Source organism: Myodes glareolus, chromosome 1, assembly GCF_982192425.1.
Source record: "Myodes glareolus chromosome 1, mMyoGla1.1, whole genome shotgun sequence".
In the NCBI taxonomy this organism is placed as follows: Eukaryota; Metazoa; Chordata; class Mammalia; order Rodentia; family Cricetidae; genus Myodes; species Myodes glareolus.
The window spans coordinates 42,403,789-42,425,136 of record NC_142026.1 but is presented as its reverse complement, the minus strand read 5'-3'; positions in this window follow the sequence as shown (position 1 = coordinate 42,425,136).

Genomic DNA, 21,348 nt, shown 5'->3' with positions numbered 1-21,348 from the left:
CTGTTCTGCCTGGTTCCCACAGTCTTTAAGTCCCACAATCATTAAGAAACTACACAGAGTTATTAAACTGATTGGCTCATTAGCTCAGGCTTCTTATTAACACGTAACTTATATTAGCCTATTATTCTTTTCTATGTTAGCTATGTGGCTTGGTACCTTATTTGACAGGGCAGTCACATCTTGCTTCTGTGGCTGGGACAGGACTGTCGAAGAATGGTCTTCCTTCTTCTCAGAATTCTCCTGTTTTCTTTGACCTGCCTCTACTTCCTGTCTGGTTGGCCCACCTATAATTCCTGTCTGACTACTGGCCAATTAGCATTTATTTGAAAATGTAATTGGCAGAATACAGACCATTGTCCCACACCACAAGAGTTAACATAAAACAAAAGGAAACAAAAATACTTGATGTGATAATAATCATTGGAAAAAAGAGTATGTGTGGTCTAATATGATGAATTTAGACTTTTAGAAGAGTTCAAGGTTTTATTTTAATATGGATTGTTATAAAGTTCATACAAGACTAAAGGTCAAGCTGTGAGTTAATATACTCTTCTATAAACCTTTATGCTGGTACAAATCACAGAAGTCAGTGGAAATGCTAGATAAACTGCTGCAGTATGTTTGAATGCAAAATAGCAAATATGTATAATATTAAAATAAAATTAGAAAGTGTACTAAATAAAGTGTATATTAGCCTTAAAAACACAAGTATTAGTACTTACGCTTTTCTTTAAAGTATTTATTTTATTTTTAATGTTGTCTCAGCATGCTCATGAATGCAAGTAACCACTGAAGCAAGGAGAGAGAAAGCTGCAGTTAGCAATTTTAGGATCCATACAATGTTTTCTCTAGTTTAGGAAAATGCCTTGTTCTTCCTGGATGATAAGTCATCAAATTATCTTCAGTTTCTTTAGAATCACATCCAGGACTCATGCTCGGTGTCATGCATTTGATTAGATGGTCTTAGACAAAAGGTATAATTCTGAGAAGCCAGTTCTCGCATCCTCTCCTCTGCTGCCCAAGGAACAGGCTGGGGACTTCTCCTTGGACCTGGGAACCCCTCTAGAGTCAAGTCTCTTGCAAACTCTAAAATGGCTCCCTTAATTAATATATTTACTTCCCTGCTCACATATCCACCCTTCCTCCATCCCAACCATCCCATTCCCCCAAGCTCTTCCCAATCCTCCCCTTCTCCCTTCTCTCTACCCATCTCCCCTTACACCCACACCAGCCCCCACCCCCATGCACCCAAGTTTTGCCTGGCAATCTTGTCTACTTCCAATATTCAGGAGGATAACTATATGATTTTCCTTAGGTTCACCTTCTTATTTTGCTTCTCCAGAATCACGAATTATAGGCTCAATGTCCTTTGATTATGACTAGAATCCACATATGAGTGAGTACATACCATATTCCTCTTTTTGGGTCTGGGTTACCTCACTCAGAATAGTGTTTTCTATTTCCATCTATTTGCATGCAAAATTCAAGATGTCATTGTTTTTTTAACCATTGAGTAAAACTCTAAAGTGTATATGTTCCACATCTTCTTTAACCATTCTTCTATTGAGGGGCACCTAGGTTATTTCCAGGTTCTGGCTATTACAAATAGTGCAGCTATGAACATAGTTGAACAAATGCTTTTGTAGTATGATAGGGCATCTCTTGGGTATATTCCCAAGAGTGGAATTGCTGGGTCCTGAGGTAGGTTGACTCCCAGTTTCCTGAGAAACTGCCACACTGATTTTCAAAGTGGCTGCACAAGTTTGCATTCCCACCAACAATGGATGAGTGTCCCACAGCCACACTGATGAATATCTTGCATATCACCATAGAACCTTCATCTGGTGATGGATGGAGATAGAGGCAGAGACCCACATTGGAGCACTGGACTGAGCTCCCAAGTTCCAAATGAGGAGCAGAAGGAGGGAGAACATGAGCAAGGAAGTCAGGACCATGAGGGTTGTGTCCACCGACTGAGACGGTGGTACTGATCTAATGGGAGCTCAACAAGGCCAGATGGACTGGGAGTGATGGAGCATGTGATCAAACCGACTCTTTGAATGTAGCTGTCAAATGAAGGTTGACTGAGAAGCCAAGGACAATGGCACAGGGTTTTGATTCTACTGCATTGACTGACTTTGTGGGAGCCTGGTTTGTTTTGATGCTCATCTTCATAGACCTGGATGGTGCGGGTAGGACCTTGGACTTCCCACGGGGCAGGAAAACATGACTACTATTAGGACTGGAGAGGGAGGGAGAAAAGCAGAGGGGGAGGGAAAAGGGAGGTGGGGAGGAAGTGACAATTTTTAATAAATGAATAAATTAAAAAAATAGGATAGTGGAAAAGAAAAAAATTCTGAGAGGCAAGGATATGGAAGACAGATGTTTGCCTTATCCTGACCACTTTGCCTTTGTGCACACAAATTTGTGACATTTATTTAAGGAAGAGACCTTGTCTACATTCTATATCCTTGTATGCCCTGACACGAGGATTTCAGACAGTACATGAATTTCCAGTCATTGGATTTTCGAGACATTATTCACTGGATAAGACCCTGTACAACGATGAGTATATACTTACAAAATAAAGATATTTTTACAAGCTTATACCATCTAAGGGAAAAATCACCACATATTCCTTGAAAATCATCTTTTTTTTTCAGAGAAAGATGCATGTTCTTGACACTAGAAGAAGAGCTCTAGTAAACAGAAAAATAGAAAAAAATTCCAGATAATTAGTTTAAACTTTATCAAAGGACAGCAACAAAATTTGTGTACTGGAGGAGTGTGTTTCGTATGTAATAGTGTACATTTTATTACAAAATGTTTTGTCTCTGCAGTTCAGATTTAAATGACAGCTAGAACTCATCTGACCAATATGATCTGGGAACCTGTTGGGATGTGTCAGTATTGAACCTTTCTTATCTGCTGTGCCTTTGTCTATTAATCACTTGTATTTTCGAACATTAGGACCATGGTATTGTGTAATATGCCTTCTTCATATCTGTCCTGATAATCCGATCCCATGGGTTAGCTCAGCAAATGTGTTCATAGACAAAATCCACAATACACAAACATAGTGAATGTCCTGATAGACAACATTTATAGAATTCATTTTTACTGAAGACTATCTCACAAAAACCTATCACCAACATGAGAATTCTTTAGAGGTGTTAGTTAAGGTTGTCCAAGAGACTGCTAATACATTATAGGTTATGGCTATTATTTTCGGTTGTCCCAAGAGGTTGAAATGAAGTTACTATTGCTAGAGACCCCATGCATGTCCAACTAAGTTCTCAGAGTCCTCTGAATTGCAAACGCTCTGAAAGCATCCTCCAGGAAGACAAGCTTTGGTGATACCATAAGTTACATTGCAGGCTTCCTAATGATGGAAACAAATAACATTCCTATCCTAGCCAGATAGAATGCCAATGAACTGCAAGAATGTCCAGCATGACATGATATACACTAAGGGTGCAGTAGTAGCGCACACATATTGGTGGTAAATGACAGCTCTCTAATTAAGCTTAAGATGTACTCAACAAGAAGGAAAATATGCCTGTACTGGAATCCTAGTCAAATACTCAGTGCTATTAAGTCATTGATCTGAAGGAAAAACTACAGCTTTAACTTTACAACAGCAGTTTAATTCATAATTTTATTCTAAACATTTGTCCTTATATTCAAAAGTAAGTGTATTATTCCTCACCTCACAGGAATTCTTTTTCTTTGCAACAGGTGAGGGCCATCACAGAAAAAAATACAGCCAACCAAAATGCAGCACTGAGGCACCCAGTCCCAGTGGATACATCTACAATGTTTTCACACTAAGACTCCGGGGTCATGGTAGAAATCGGGGAAGACCAATTGTAAAAGCCACATGATAAGGGAGTTTTCTGTGAGAATGTGTCTCCTAGGAATAATAGAAGCAACATCCAAAATGTCTGACAACATGACTCCCTAAGCACAAGTTGAATAAGGACAACAACCGTAGACATGGAAACATGGATGGGAAGTCCCATAATGCTGTAACCTCAAACAAAGAACTACAAGCTACTAAGGAAATCTGGGAGTGGGAAAAGTAGTATTAACTGAGGAAAAGAACACCAAATGTTTAAGTAGCAACAAATAGTCCTGAAAACAGACATCCAAGGAACATTGTACAGACTAAGTAAGTTTCATTTAGCAATATGATGCTTATGCATAGATATTTGCATAAATACATGCATATACATATGTAAGTTTTCTTTTTTGTACTATGAGGCCATGGAGACATAACTAAAATTCTGATTTTTGTTCCTGACAATACCATTTTTCATTTATAAGTTTTAACAATTTTAGCTGAAATTTATAGACATTTCTCTATATGACTCCACAATCTGCAAAGATAGACTATGCTTTTTCCTTTCCACTTAATAAAAAAAGTTTTGTTTCTTCCATAATTATACTAGGTAAGATTTCCAATAGGCTGCTAAAGACAAGTTCTAGTGTCAGCAATCCTTGCTGTGTTCCTGATCTTAAAACAACTCCCAGATTCCGTGACTGAATATGATTTGGCTATAAATAGTCATCTACAATGTTACGTATCTCTCTTCATTCTATGCCTAATTATTTGGGCCGAAAAATCATAAATCAATTTTGAAATTTGTCATTATTTAAGCTTATTCACTATATAATGTCTTTATCTTTCATTCCATAAATATGATACATGGCATTTGCCAAAGTGGTACAATGGTTCATTTTCATCAATAACAAGAAAATTCTTTTCAGTCACCTACATTTTTGGTGTGGATAATATTTTGCTGAAGAATCTTGACTCTATTAGGAAAACCAGCAACACTGACACTATAAAGTGAATATCAAACTCCTCTCCCCATTTTTTGGTAGGGAAGTTTAGAGGGATTGGCATTTGTTCCCCTTTAGTTGCTCACTATAAGTTGGCAATGAAGCTGTATGAGCTACAGATTTCATTGTTAGTGATTTTCTTTATTGCATTCAATCTCTAGCCATTATTGTTCACCCAAGGTTTTCTATTACTTTGTGTGTCAATAGGTTGTAGGTGCACGTTTATAGAAATATATCAACTTCACCTTGCTTGTTCATTTTGTTTGTATTCAATTGTTTATGGTGATCTTTTGGGCTCTTTTGTTTCCATGATGTTTTGTAACATACATTTCATTTGCTTTCTCCAACGCATATATTTTTTGTTTGTATTCCATAAATCACTATTTTTTCTTTATTTCGTTGATGTTTTCTGAACTCTGACTGGATAATTTTACTAACCCATTTTTGAATTTACAGATTCTTTCTTCTGCTTGATCAGTTCTGCTTTTGAAGTACTTCAGCACATCCTGAAAATGTTTCTTAGTGGATTTTTTTCTCTCTAAAATTTATTTGGGTTTGTTTTTCACCAATTTTATACATTCTGTTCATAAATTATTTTCCTCACTTTGCTGAGTGTACTATTCTTTTTTCTTATTTTGCTTGGTGATCTTCCTGAATGCAATCTTTCTGAATTCCTATTCAAATAAAACAGAGACCTTAGTTTTTATCATTGAAGTGGAGAAAAGGTTTGTATTTATCTTTTTTGTTTTGTTATTTGAGATAGGGTTGGCTGTCGTGAAATTCTCTCTGTAGATCAAGCTGGCCTTGAACTCACATTGTGAGTCTGTAGACTAACCTGTAGACTCTGAGGCTAACCTCATCCAGTATCATGGTGGTGAGCTTCTTGATGAAGTATGCAGAGCACTATATAGAATGTGTATCCTCTAGTGAGACCTGTATCCTGTTTGTTTGCAGTCTGCAGCACACTTCTGTATTATAAACCACCTGTTCATACTGATATCTGGATTCTTGTAGTGTGAGAACAATGTAAGATTCTTAGTCACCATTGTATGCATCCAACACAAACGCTCACTAAATTTCCATTAAACAGGGGTCAACTCTGGAAAGGGAGCTGTGTCTTCTTGGAAAGTAATCATATTGGTATTAAGGCATTTTTTACTCTATATCCAATTCTGTATTAGAAATTAATCTTCTGCATACTTAGAGACAAATGCAAGCGTATGCATGGTGTCAGTATTAAAAGATTATAATTAGATAGTAGTAACAACAAAAAAACCAAAAAATTCAAAAAAAACTAGAAACAAAATTTTGCACATAAGCTTATAATGCCTTGTTCAATAGAAAAATTCAAGTGTTATATGTCTGCCTGAAAGTACATTTGCTTTTCTATTTACACTTTAGCAACACTAGAATATTTAAAAATGTTAGTGATCTTTTATCACATAATTCTTCCCATATACAGATAAATTATACATATATTTATAAATTATTATTTTTCTGTATAATGACAACAAACTTTTAATCTAGCATTAACATCTCATACCAACAGAAATCATAAATATTCATTTTTCTTATGTTTAGTATTTCTACAGACAAAATTTTAGCATTTTTTTTTACTTATGCGCTAACAAAATGTCATGGATGCATGTGAAAATGAAAGTTTGACATATCTCATCTTGGAAAGCGTACAATTATTTGGGCCTTCAAAAAGCTAAACTGAATGCATATACTTACATACACATAATGTGATTTCTTTATATGCTTCTAGTAGACAAGATGTTTCTGAATACTGACTATGTTTGTATTTTCAAATTTCTGGGCTGTATTTATCCAATCAAACAAAGCCTTCAATATGCAACACAATACATGATAGATTGATCTTCAAATATAATTTTTAGACCCTATGAAACGTATTCTTGAGTAAATTAAACTGATAATGTGACTGGTAGGCAATAGAAATGTTTACTTTAAGGTCACCATTGATATTTTATCATGCTAGATAACATGTTCAACAAATCATTCCAAATTAGTGGAAGAAGGAGTATATAATATAGTGTTACAGCTCAAGCTTAGCACATGGTAGGACCTTGATTGAAGCCCAAGGACTGGAATAAGTAAAAAAAGAAAAAAAACTACAAGTCATTTGTTTTTATAAGGTATTTGTCATATTTAATGATCATTTCTATTTGTTTATAATCACATAACGCAACATATGTAATTAACCTGCAAGTATTTATACACAAGTATAAAGCTTTTGAGTGAAGGGTAACAAGTTTAAAGCTTTTGAGGGGAGTGTTAATATTGGAATAAGTAAATAAATAAATAAATAAAGATGCAGTAAGATCCTGTCTTCATGCAGGGAAATAACTCAAAATACACAAAACTGAATTACACCAAACAGGCTAGTTTTCACTCTGTCAAGTTCCTCTTTTGATGATAGTCTACACTTGCAGTGGATTCACAGATACAGGCATGCTGCACTCAAAGAGGGAGACTGGGAAACTCTTTGTGAAGGTTGAGAGGATAAGCAGGACTTCTGCCTGAAAGAACTCCTTTGCACACGGCCTTGCACTAAGGTTATGGGCAGACAGTATTTCCTCTTAGGAAACTATGTCAAGATGTCCCTTCCACACTGACACCTGGATAAAAAGGGAAAAGGAACTTGACCGAAAGATGCAATGTACACTAATAATTCAAAACCCACTCTAACCCCATGTCTTTGATTTTAGAGTTTTAAAATGTATTATTATATATTACCATTAATATAATTTTGTTTGTAGTAATAATAACTATTATTTTTTTGTTATTAGAGACATGTATAATATTGAAAGAATAACTTCATTCAGAGAATAACTACGTTCAGTAAACATTGACTATTCTTATAAATACTTAAAATAAAATGATTTTCAAGTGGAATTCTGTCAACATTCTCTAACTGTTCAATTCTCATTAAGAATGTTAATGTGCTTACCTTTACAGCCATTCAATATCCCATTAAAAAAGTAACTCTTTCACATATGTGCTTTCATTGCTATCACTATATATCTAATATTAAACCCCATGGTAAATTTGAGGAAATTATAGCTTGATTAATTTTTCCTATTGCCCCATCAGCTTATAAGAGCCAAAAGGTAAGACACAGGTAATTTGCAACTTTTTAAGAACAAATAAATATTTAAATTTACGTGATCACAGTTTTTGCAACGGAAATACAATTGCTTTATTAATATCAAGAAAGTACATATAAGAAAACTTGATAAGATAATAATATTTAATTACTAAAAGTTTTCTGCTGCTAGTCTTAGTAATGAAACTTATTGTGTCAGAAATATGATATTCTTTAAACATGTGGTTGATAAGGAATTTCTAGTAATACTAAATTTTATGGGAATATTTTCAATATTTGTAATAGCAACCATCATTTTATTTCTTAAAAGAATATTTAGTTTTCTTAAAATTACTCCCAAAAGTTAAGAGACTTATTAAATTAACTCTATAATTCATTTAAGATTATTAGCATAAATGTTGCAATTCAGCTTTTCTTCTTGAGCTAAATTCATCTGACAATAATTGTAGAATAAAATCCTAGAGTCCTATAGCAATGAATCCCACAGAGATAATTGTTGTCTTGCTATGTACATAATGAAGTTGAAGTCAAAGACATTATGTCACATCTTGAAGGTTATAAGACTATTTAGCAAGCAGATCTCAAAGATCCTGACACTCACTCCATAATACTGTGTTTATGATCTGTTTAATAGCTTCCAGTGCAAGAGCAGTGATGGATTAATCACTTGATCACAAGGGTACATTGATTCAACAAGTCAAATATGACACAGATTAAAAGGTCCATTTTCTGAAAGATGTTTACTTTATCCTTGTTTAAATAGGAACATCGAGGAGTTAATTTGCAACCAGTAAGCTGTAAGATTCAACTATAATGAAAAACAAATATAGAAAATAAAAACAAACCTTACATTTACTAAGTAGATAAAATTAATAACTATATTAGAAATCAGCTATGCCATGTTTAGAGCTGAATAAAAAAGGAACTTCAATCAGATTTCCTAATATCTTTTTCAATGTATATAGAATCTACAATGTAAAAGAAATAAAGGAAATAATGGAAAATATATGAAGATAATTGTAAGTAAAATAATTATTTTCATTTATTTCTTTTTTGTCCTTTGGAGAACAAACAAGGAATGAAGTACAATATATTTGATTTTAGTATATACATTCACAGCCTCAATTGTTTTATGGAAATTAAATATCACAGTGGAAGATTATATACAACCAGAAACTACTGATATTTGGAAAAGTTTATTAACTCGTATATGAATATATTTTTTAAAATGTTACAAACTTGTCTGATAAACAAAAGAGAGTAGAACAAATGTATAAATGAGACACAGGGCAAGTGTGCAGTTTGTACAATTTTCTTTTACTAGCCTAAACTAGGTGAAAGATTCCCAAAACACAGCATACTGCCTACAAAAATAGAATTTATCACTAAGAAAAACTATATAAGTGTATCTTTTGAAAATTTTGTTTTTCAAAGAATATATTTTGGCCATGTTTTTCCTACCTCAACTCCTCCAAAATCTTACTCACCAATCTTCCCACAAAAATTCCTGTTCTTTATTGAGGGGGAGGGAAAAGAGAGAGAAAAAGAGTGAAAAAGAGAGAGAGAGGAGAGAGAGAGAGAGAGAGAGAGAGAGAGAGAGAGAGAGAGAGAGAAAGAAGAAGAAGAAGAAGAAGAAGAAGAAGAAGAAGAAGAAGAAGAAGAAGAAGAAGAAGAAGAAGAAGAAGAAGAAGAAGAAGAAAGAGAAGAAGAGAGAATACTCTTTTTAGTTGTTGTTTTGTTTTGTTTTGTACTGTTTCCCTCAAGACTGGGTCTTATTGTGTAGCTCTGGTTTTCCTAGAGCTCACTGTGCTGATCAGTCTGGCCCCAAACTCATAGAGATCCTCCTGCTTCTACCCCTGTGTGCTGAGATTAAAGATGTGTGCGATCATGTAAGGATGAAGAGGTGCCATGGAGATCCGTACACAACCCAGAAGAGAGAAGGTACTGCTCTGAAAACTAACAGTGAGGCTTCAATACAGAGTTTAACCTCCACACAGCTCTTTGAATTTGAGAGATCAAGTAGGTGAGGGCTTGGAGCCATCACCCCTACATTCTAGTGTCTCTGGTATAAGATGTTAGTCTGAAGGCTATGGAAAGAGAAACCTGGAAACCTAGATATGCAGCCATAAAACTTTCCACAGAAGGTGTATTTGATACAAGGGGACGGATCTAATGAGAGTTTACCAAGGCCAGTTGGACTGGGACTGAACGAGGACGCAATCCAACCAGATTCTCTGAATGTGGCCGGATTCTCTGAATGTGGCTGGCCCGGAGTCTTTCTGAAAAGCCATTGACAATGGCACTGGGACTTGTTTCCTCTGCATATACTGGATTTTGCGGATCCAGTCCGTCTGGACACTCACCTTCCTGGACCTGGAGGGAGGCGGGAGGAACTTGAACTTCCCACTGGGCAGGAAACCCTGACTGCACTTAGGGATGGAGAGGGAGGAGGAGAGGGAGTGGGGGGAGTGGGAGGGTGGTGGGAGGAGGGGCGGAAATGGAAACTTTTATAATTTAATAAAATTACTAAAAAAATTAAAAAAATAAAAAAAATAAATAAATACTCAAAAAAGTATGCAAATAACCAAAAAAAAATGTAGTGCACAGACACACATGCAGGAAAATCACCCCTGCACATAAAATAACAATAAATATTTTTAAATTAAACTGGGGAATTTAAACTTATTTATACATGTAAATTCACATACACACATGAATATATGCTTAGGAAACAGGAAAATAAAGCAAAGGACAATGAGTTTGATTTTTATGTATTTGGAAAGGCCCTTACTATCTGCATTAATAAATAGTAACTAAGTTTTTATATTAAAAAAAAAAACTTTCCACAGAAAACCTGTCCTGCCTGCAAGATATGCTGGGATAATGGTAACTCAGAACTTGTGGGAGTGAACAACCATTGTTTGGTTTAAGTGAAGGGCCACTGCATCGGGGGGTTGTGGGGGGGGGGGGCTTGTTCCTACACTGCCTGTGGCCCGGAACCATAGCCTAGTTAGCCCAGGGATATAGGGCAGAACCAAACATGAATGGAAAAAAAAAAGAAAAAGAATAAATTAAAAGATTCCTAATGATATTATGCTATGCTCACAGAATGGTGCTTGCTCCAGCCATCATCAGAGAGGCTTCCTCCTGTAGCAGATAGGACTGGATGCCGAGGTCCACAGCCAGACAATATGTGGAGAGAGTCTGAATTTAAAATCTCTGTTCAATCCATCAACTCAGAGGTCAACCAAGGTAGAGGAGGAGGGAAGACTGTAGGAGCCAAAGGGGATAGGGGACACCAGGAGAACATGGTTCACTAGTTCAAATTAGCAGGGCTTACGTGGGTTTGCTGAGACTGAACAGGCAAGGATAGCGCCTTCGTGGGTTTCACCAGGTCCTCCATATGTGTTATGGCTGTGAACTTGGTGTTTTTGTAAGACCCATTACTATGAGTGTTGATGTACTTCTGACTCTTTTGCTTGTTCTTGAGACTGTTTTCCTCCTGTTGGGTTGTTTCCTTGTCCCGCATTCATATGAGGGATTTTTCCCTGTCTTTTTGTATCTTGTTTTTGCCGTTAACTCTTGGAAGGCTGCTTTTTTCTGAGTGAAGGGTGAGTGGATCTGGGAGAGAGTAGAGGTGATGGAAAGATAAGAGGAATGGAGGTGATGGAGAGATAGGAGACATGGAGGGAGAGAGGGCAAACTGTGGTCGGGATATATTGTATAAGAGAAGAATCTATTTTCATTGTTTAATTTATTTTTTTTATCGATTTTTGTTGAGCTCTACAATTTTCTTTGCTTACCTTCCTGCCTCTCCTCTCCCCTTCAACCCTCTACCAAGGTCCCCATGCTCCCAGTTTACTCAGGAGATCTTGTCTTTTTCTACTTCCCTTGTAGATTAGATCCATATATGTCTCTCTTACGGTCCTCATTGTTGTCTATGTTCTCTGGGATTGTAATTTGTGGGGAAAAAGCACTGAGGCACATAAAGAAAAAAATACCCAAACAAAGTAAAATGAACAAACACCCTCTAACACACACACACACACACACACACACACACACACACACACACACACACACGCACACACACTTAAAACCGAAGAAATCAAAGGCTGATGCTGTTTTGGCTCTTATAACTTCAATTTTGTTCACATTACAAAACTAAATATTTCCTGGAAGATCCTCCTTGGTGGATTTAATGGAGAATTTGCAGGTGTTCATCTCAAGGCCCTCATTCCTATAGTGATACAGTTAGTGAAGCAGAGGATTCTATTGTTTTTTTGTTGCTTTGATTGGCCTGTTGAGACAGGAATCCTATGTAACCCAAGGTACACTCAAAAGCTCATCTCGTGACTCATCCGGAGCTAGGTCACCCTTTGAGATTGTTGCAAAGCCTTCAGACCCACTGTTAAACATTTCCTTCTGACCGCATTCTGGTCGCTCAAACCTGGCGAGTTGCTACGCCATCTTTCAACCCTGCAATTATTCATTAAAAGGAAAACTATTCCCCAATCATTTGTTTTACTTTGGTAACTTAGTTACTGATGGGGAAGAAAATTGTAGAATAGGGTTTAAACCTGGAGAACAATCTAAGGAAGGTGGTGCGGGAGAATTATCTGTATTCTGTCAATCATATTTTAATAAAACGCTGATTGGCCAGGCAGGCAGTATAGGCGGGAAAGCCAGACAGGAAGTAGGGGTGGAGCAAAGAGACTGGGAGTATTCTGGAAGCAGAAGCTCTCTCTCAGCCACTCCTGCGCAGACCACTGAAGAGGCAGCATGTAACTTGCCCAGCTGAGAAAGGTACGGAGCCATTATGGCTAACATAGATGAGAATAATGGGTTAATATAAGTTATAAGAGTTAACAAGAAGCCTGACCTAATGGGCCAATCAGTTTATAACCTAATGTAGACTCCGTGTGATTTTCCTTGGGACTTGCTGGCTTGTTGGGGTACCGGGCGAGACAGAAACCCCAACAAGCCGGCCCTCATGTTACATATGGCGCCCACGTGGATAACTGAATCCACAGAAAGCTTGGGGAAGCTTGGGAAAGAGTAAAGCATGTTTTCTTGGTAGCAGCAATTTCTCGGGTCTGCTCTGCTTGCTAGAGGCAAGCAAGGCTTTCATCTAAGAGAGGCTTCCTGACTCAGCTTCAGCTGCAAAACCCTGCAGCTCTTTAAAGAGGTCCTGCCACAAAACACTTAAATGTTGTTGATGACAAGCTGAACGCATTCTTTTCAGTTTTCAGCTGTAGCAGGAGAAAAGCTGTGCTGTTTTAAAATGCCGGCTATGTGGGCTGTCCTGCCAGAGCAAACTCTGACTCTTTCAGGCAGGCAGTCCGACTGAGTGTGGTCTGTGAGCAGAATGCTGCAGCTTGCTTGCTGGCAAGGACCTTGAAACGCCATAGAGTTGTGGCAGTGAACACAGCTCTGGCTGGTACCTCAGCCTTGAGGCTGAAAAGCTAAGGAATGAGCTGGATCTAGCTGTCAAAGCCACGGCTCTCCATATTGCTTAGTAAATTAATGGCTCATGTGGTCAGAAAAAGAAAAATATACAGTAAAGAGAGATATACAGTAAAGAGAGATTAAAAGAGGAAGAAAACCTCTTCATGGTTTACAGTGTGTTAAAAATATATGGAGGCTAAAAGTTAAAGTCATTAAAAATAAAAAAGAAAGAAAGGGAGAAATAGGGTGTGGTAGTACACACCTTTAATCCCAATGCCTGGGAGGCAGAGGCATATTGACCTTTGTGACTTCAAAGGGCAGAGGTAGATTGACCTCTGTGAGTTCAAGGTGTGGTAGTGCACACCTTTAATCCCAATGCCTGGGAGGCAGAGGCATATTGACCTCTGTGATTTCAAGGGGCAGAGGTAGATTGACCTCTGTGACCTCAAGGTGTGGTAGTACACGCCTTTAATCCCAATGCCTGGGAGGCAGAGACAGATCTCTGTGAGTTCAAGGTGTGGTAGCATACACCTTTAATCCCAGCACTGGGGAGGCAGAGACAGGAGGATCTCTGTGAGTTCAAAGACAGCCTGGTCTACAGAGTTATTCCAGGACAAAGATATACAGAGAACCTGTCTCAAAAAGTAAAAGTAAAAATAAAAGAAATAGAAGTTAAAATAAAGATGGAAAATACACAGAGAATCTTGATACCGTATGTTATTATGCTCTCTTTGAATTGTTTGAATGCTGAGGAAGGAGCAACAGCTGCTAAAAGACTTTTGTTTATAAATGCTGCTGAATTAATCCAATATAGATATTTTGAAAATACCTTGGCTTCAAAACTGAAGTCAAAAGGTATGTTACTTTGGAGAAGAGATTTTGTTTTTGTTTCCACAGAAAACGAGAGGCTTTGTATTTATTCTGAGTTAAGAAAAATCCAGTATGATCAAGGAAGGCCACCTGAGAAATCTCTGACAGGAACAGATGGCCCAGATGTCTGAGTTCTTCATCCAGAACAGGTTCAAGACTGCTGCCTGAGATGATCAAGACTCACAGGATACTCCAGTCAGGACTTGATGATAATTCTAAATTTTCTTTAGGTCCCCTTAAGACTATCAGCGCCCCCAACCAGCAGGAAGTAGCCTGAAATACTACGCCCACATTCCCAACAAATGGATTATGGGTATTTTCCTTTGTTTTTTTAAAAAAAAAAAGAGGGAAATGGTGCGGGAGAATTATCTGTATTCTGTCAATCATATTTTAATAAAACGCTGATTGGCCAGGCAGGCAGTATAGGCGGGAAAGCCAGACAGGAAGTAGGGGTGGAGCAAAGAGACTGGGAGTATTCTGGAAGCAGAAGCTCTCTCTCAGCCACTCCTGCGCAGACCACTGAAGAGGCAGCATGTAACTTGCCCAGCTGAGAAAGGTACGGAGCCATTATGGCTAACATAGATGAGAATAATGGGTTAATATAAGTTATAAGAGTTAACAAGAAGCCTGACCTAATGGGCCAATCAGTTTATAACCTTATGGAATCTTGTGAGTGATTTTCTTTGTTGCTTGCCGGCTGTTGGGGTACTGGGAGGGACAGAAACCCTAACAAGCCGGCCCTCACACTACAGGAAGGCCCATAAATTGCAATTATATTCAAATTAAAAAGTAATTTCTATAATCTCACTCAGGACTTGATGTGAATCTGTAACTCAGAAAATTTGCTGACCTAATCAATGAGTGACACTTCACTAACAGAATGACATGCTGACAAGTCCGAGAGCTGCCAAACTTCACAGTTACCACGGGCAAGTGCATAAACAACAACAAAATCATTACACGTAAATAACTGTATTAATACTATAGTCCTTATAGAAAAAATTCACATGAATTGCTTCAAATTCTTAAATAATCTTAAGACACTTTTATAAAGCAATTTCAAATTTTATTATGTTAATATATATCCAATTATTTTATACCTTATTAAAACAATTAATCAAAACTGAAACGTATTTCCCTTCAAAAATATATTTAAATGTTCATATTGGATATAAATGCTGATTACAACATAGTGACCTATTATTAGACTGCTAATAACATTATACTTATATGTGGTTAATTTTAATTGCCCAGAATATATGATTCTCATTTGTTCTAACTAATTTGAAAACATTAGTCCTGTTACTAAATACTCCCAAAGAGTAAATATTAAAAATTATAAAATAATCATCATTAAAGTACAAAAAACAATCTTTATAAAATATCTAATATACATTGAACTTTAGATGCAAGTAATAATCTTTAGTTTTAAAATATGTTGTTTTAAATTATCTTTTAATCATGAAAGACTTCTTAGCAAAATTCAAATAGTATGATTTAACTTGTTTGGTGCTAGAATCTATATAGTCTACATTTAAGTATATTGATTCATTTTAATTGTAAGGAACTGTGAACTATTTTTTTTAGTTTGAAATTTTACTAACGCCCTATGAACCTACCAATAAACATTTTGCCTAAAAAACAAGGTTTTTCTTGCAAGAATATATCAATCAAAACCAGTTTTATGTGGGCTAGATTTAATTTTTAAATATAATCTGACAAAAACAGAATCGGTGTAAAAATGAATTCAGTGCAGAATGTTATATAATCATCTTGACAGGCAACCCAAAAATCCAAATCTTTATTAATTTAAATACATGATTGAACAAACAGAAAAATACTGAAAGTTGTGCATATTTCCCAGCAATGACTAGATATAATGGACATACCTGGATATAATATAGGGCATCAACCACACACTCAAACAAACATCATCCTAAGTAGAGAGAAATTCAAAGCATCTACAATAAAATTAGGATCAAGACAAAGAGAACAACTTGCCCCACACCAATCTAATATCGTATTTACAGTCTTAACTATGGCAGTGAGTCATCTGAAGGAGCTCGAGGGGATACAAACAAACAAAGAAGACGTCAAAGAATCTTTATTTCTAGTAATGTGATTTTTATATGGCAGAACCTAAAACTCTACCAAAGTAATTCCACAGCTGATAATCATTTTGAGTACAGCAGCCGTATACAAAATTAACACACAGTAGCGGAAATCAATAATCAGTGACCTTCCTATTTTCGAAAAACTGAGAAAGAAGTCAGGGAAGAAGCACCTTTACTCTACTCTCTCTCTTTCCTTCTCTCTCTCTCTCTCCCCATGTCTCCATATATACATATATATGTCAGTGTTTTACTTGCTTGTTGAATATGTATGTATGTATGTATAAAGATGTGCATAACAACTTTGAGACATTGCAAAAAGAAAATGAAGGAGACACAAAAAGATAGAAAATCCCCTGTGATCATGAATAAGTACAACTAAAAACATGAAAAAGGCCATCCTACATAAAGCAATTAAAGAATCAATGGAATGTCCATAAGAATTTCTAAAAAAATTTTCATAGATATCAAAAAACTATTCTTTAACTTTATAGGGAAACCCAAATATGCAAGGATAACTAAAGCAGAAAAATAATAATAGATCCATATCTATAATTTTGCGCAAAATTCAGCTTCAATTGGTTCAAAGCCTTCAAAATTAAGAAGAGATACTCTAAATCCAATAGATGAGACAGTGGAAAATAGACTTTGACTCATTGGCACATGCGCACATGCACACGCCCCCATCTCACCCCCTACAGATATGTGCAAAGACTATCTAAATAGGATAGGCTAACAGTAGCAAAACTCAAGTACTGATAATTGATAAATGGGACCTTATGAGACAAAAAAAAACTTGTGAATGACAGAAGAGAGTGTCATTGCATTAAAGTGTCAAGCTACTGAATGAGAACAGATCTTTACCAATTTTCTGATAGAGGTATAGTATCTAATATATTTATAGAACAATAACAATAAAGTTCCTTGAGATCAAGAAAATAAATATCATGGTTAAAATATGAGCTACATAACTAAGCAGAGATTCTCAAAACATGAAATAAAATGTTTGAGGAACACTCAAAGTAAGGCTCAAAATCCTGTCATCAGGGAAATGAAATTCAAAACTTCTTTGAGAATTCATATTACATCACTAAGTATTTATATTAACCAACATCAATAAGAAATGCAGAAGATCCCATAAATACTATAAAAAAAATGGGGACGCTTTCTCATTGCTGGTAGAAGTGCAACCTTTCACTTACACTATGAGAACCAATGCTGTAGTTTCTCAAGAACCTGGGAATGGATCTAATTTCAGATCGTGCTGTGACTCACTACGGTATATACCCAAAGGCTTCTACATTCTACTACAGAGACAATTTCTCATTTGTTTTCATTACTGTTCTCTTCATAAAAGCCAGAAATTCATCAGTGGATTAATAGTTAGTGTAAAATTGGTATATTTATAGAGTGAAATACTCCTCAGATTTTGAAAACTTAAAAGTAAGTGGATGGAACTAGAAATGACCATCTTGCGTGAGGTAACACAGACCTCTAAAGACAAATATTTATTCTCTTTCTCTTATATGTGGATTCTGCCATGTAAGCTTTCTATATGTGTGCTTCGTTCCAAATACCCACAGAACTTAGGGCTTTAGTAAGGTTTCAGGGCCTTAGAGAGGACCTTTCAAGGAAGTGAAAAAAAAAATACAAAGTGATATGGAGAAAAAAAAGTGGAAGCTCAAATCAGAGTGTTTGATGCCGAGTGACTAGAGAGTACAGCAAAGGAGAGAACAGAGGAAGGGCTAGCTAACATCAATAGCCTTTTGAAAACCCATGTGGAAGCCTACTAGTGCAGAGGTTTCCCAAAATATTTGCTTTACGAGAACAATTAAGAAAAAAACCACCATGTATTGTAGGAGACAATACTCCATGAGACATTCAACCAAGTAAAACCAGTGAAGAGAAGGAGCTGTACCTTGTTGAATCATTGGCAAAAGAGATCCTTCAGACTGACCCCCCAACCAAGAAAAAAAAAAATTAACCCAATCTATTGCTAAGGGTACTGGTTGCACTATGAAATCTGATGGTCGATCCTATCGCTGGTAAAAAAACAAACAAACAAACAAAAAAAAACACAAAAAACAAAATAAAATACAAAAAACAACAAAAACTACTTATTAATCCCATAGCCATGGACCATGGAGATGTTGAACTCATGCCCAAATAGAAGATTCTCTCCTAATAACCCACCTCCGTGGTACTTGAAAGTACTCTGCACATGACTGGAATAGAAAAGGAATCATCAATAAGACCCAGATAAAAACTCTGTGGTATACAGCAACAGAATGGCTTGCCTACTGGTGCAAAAAGTAGAACAGGTGTGATGGGAGTAAACAACCAGTTTTTAATTACATTTAAGGCCCACTCAAGAAGATGGAACAGGTATATGACATCAGACCAACGTTGAATGTGGTGTCTTCACAAAATCGATCCCCTCAAGGATCAGGGATAGATGTGGAAAAGGAATGGAGAAAGATTTTAAGGGCCAGAGGTAGCGGATGATTCCAAGGAAACAGCATCTTCTAGACGTGAGCGGACTGAGACACATATGATCTCACAGAGACTGTGATGACATGCACAAGACCTGCAGAAGAAAGTCTTAGTACTAAAAAAGGGAAACAGACACTAAAGGCATTGTGGACGGAGGATAACTTCAGGTGTAGGGTTTCTTCTTCCATCTATGGATCCTGGGGCTCTAAGACCTGTCATTTGTCTTGGGACAAGCACCTTTATTCCCTGAGCCATTTACAGCCCACGAAATATTGTGTACATACTAACAATGCACACCTCTGAAAGCGTTCAGCATCCAAATTACACTGCTTAAATTAGTTTCTTAATCGCTTTATTCAAATATTTCTAATGGAAAATATTTCTAAATAATTTAGTATGTGCCTCACCTTGTATTCAAAAACTGCTGAGTTGAACTATCTTCCAGATCAAATATATCAATTTTAAGCTGGAGAAAATTGAATTTATGAGCTTCTAAAATGATCAAAAATAATGAACTTTGTGAGGTCAAGAGAAGAGGAAAGTTATTTGTTTAACATTGGCAGTACTGAGTTTCTAAACTAATTTGACCAAGCTTTTGAAATATGGTGATGTAGTACAATGGTGCATGATGAGTTTCTTACAATTCACTTTGAACATCTCTTATTGTAGGAAAATACTAATTAATATAGGCAGTAATTTATAATGAAAAGTAGGAGCCATATTATTTAATTTACTTCATTATAAAATGCAAATGATTATAGCACCCCCATACAAGCAAACATACTGTTCAAGGAATTTTATTAATATTACATCTAGAAGTTTAATGACTTCAATAATTTATTTCTTGGAAACCTAGTTTAATATCTGGATCTTTATACACATATGTAATGGACATGAGACACACACAGACATATCCTATGATATACCCACTGCTGGAAGAAAAGCCTAAGCTGTGATTAATGCACAGTAACTATTTCTGGAATAAATAATAACTGCGGGAGTGTGGTTTATGTTTGACAGATGTGGTTTGGCTTCTTCCGTAACCACAGATGTAGACCAACAGGAATAAAGATATTGTCGGGAACTGGCGTAGCAATAGCTGTGCTAGTAGCTTAAGGACTTTGGTAACACAAGAAGAGAAAAGTCGGACTTATGGACCATGCTCTCAGAGGAATCTAAAGGTGAAGGGAGTATGCTATCTATATATAAAGAGAGGTGAAACAAGCAGGTCATGTGAATTACTGACACCAGAAAAATAAAGCCGCTCTTCCATCAGTGAACTTACTCTGTCTTTGTTCATTTTGAACTTAAGGATTGAAAGAGTACTGTGTTATTCAGGTTCAAACCCTTCCCTGACCTCTCAGCTTCTCCAAGATGCCTTAACAACTTCAGCCTTTTTAGTCAGTGGTTCAAAGATAAAATGCTATGGGTGTACACGGAGTTTGTCCTCTCAGTTGCAAATAGATCGAAGCAAACTAAATTCAATTTAATCTTCCTCTGACACGGTGGGTGATCACTGAGACTGGTTATTTTCTGTTCAAAGAAAACTGATCCATGTTGTGCTTTATAGATAGCATTTTCTCTAGCCACAAGTACTTCATATTATATGCATGTGTCATGCTTAAATGAGGATTCTTCTTTCAATTTGGGTAAAGATTATAAGAATGACATGGTGATGATCATTTTAAACAAAAGTAGTTCCTCTTACAGAAACTTTTAAATAAGATTACAACCTAGTTTTATCCTGACAAAACTATGGTGCCTGCATTTCTACAAAAGTTTGTATTTCTCTAAAATTGTTCTCTATTCTCTGATGAACAAGTTTTGGTGTTAGCAAACGCTAAATGTTGAATTTATCAGAAATAAACTTTTCAAAGATAGTAAAAAAGCATTTTTATTAATAAATAAAATTCAACTTCGAAAACAAGCAACGTTTTAGGAGAATGCTACAGTATAAAATTCATCTTTCTTAATTTCTTTTCTGCTTTTGTCACATATAGGAATTTTTTTATGCTGCTTATCACAATTATATAACAGAAAAATAAAAGATCGTATCTTATATATTAAAATACCTTTAGATTAGCAAACACCATAGATACCTTTTTGAAATGATTCACCATTGACATTCTATGAATTGATTTTACATCTGTTTCAAACCCCTGTATCCTTCAGGTGATGTTTAGATGTAGGCCTCTGCTATTAAGATCCTCACAGGGGTGACCTCTTAAACCTTAGCTGGAAACATAGAAAAAAAAAATATCTATTTTGCTTACTGCATACACAATGTCAGGCATTGTGCTATTAGAAACAGAAAATTTAATATGGCAGTGACCTGTGTCAATTGTACTGGATAATTTCAAGGGAAAAAAACTGAAAGTGACTTGATATAGCCATGGGACTGGTGCTTTGAGCTATATAGCTCTAGACCAGTTAATTTAACACAGAAAATTGAAA